Genomic DNA, 633 nt, shown 5'->3' with positions numbered 1-633 from the left:
GCACTCTTGCTGCCACCTTAGCTCTGGGCATCTTGGGCACCCAGGCCTATGAAGGCCTCAGAGAAACACTCCACTGCTGCCTCTTCCATCCCAGCTGAACAAGGCCCCTTCTCAGGCTCAGCTCTTTTCCCCTTTTGTTGTGCTCCTCACCCCAGTACTTTTTTTTTTTTTTTTTTTGAGACAGGATCTCGCTTTGTCACCCAGGCTGGAGTGCAGTGGTAGGATCATGGCTCATGGCAACTTCAACCTTCCACCTCAGCCTCCCAAGTAGCTGGGACTACAGGCATGCGCCACCATGCCTGGCTAATTTTTTTGTATTATTGTTATTTTTTTTTTGGTAGAGATGAGGTTTTGTCATGTTGCCCAGGCTGGTCTTGAACTCCTGGGCTCAAGCAATCCTCCTGCCTTGGCCTCCCAAAGTGCTGGGTTTACAGGCGTGAGTCACTGCTCCCGGCCACTGCAGTACAATTACTTCCTAAACCCTCTGACCCCTGTGCCCAGGGTTCTACTCGAAGCTCCCTCCCTCCCCTGGGTGAAGACTCCTCAGTCTTCTCACTTCCCAAGGCCCCAACCCACCCCTGGCACTACCAAGCCTACCCTCCTGGGAGCCCCTACCTTTTGTCTGTCTTAGGA

This window comes from Trachypithecus francoisi, unplaced genomic scaffold, assembly GCF_009764315.1.
Source record: "Trachypithecus francoisi isolate TF-2019V2 unplaced genomic scaffold, Tfra_2.0 Lachesis_group0, whole genome shotgun sequence".
Lineage (NCBI taxonomy): Eukaryota > Metazoa > Chordata > Mammalia > Primates > Cercopithecidae > Trachypithecus > Trachypithecus francoisi.
Note: the sequence above shows the minus strand (reverse complement) of the source record.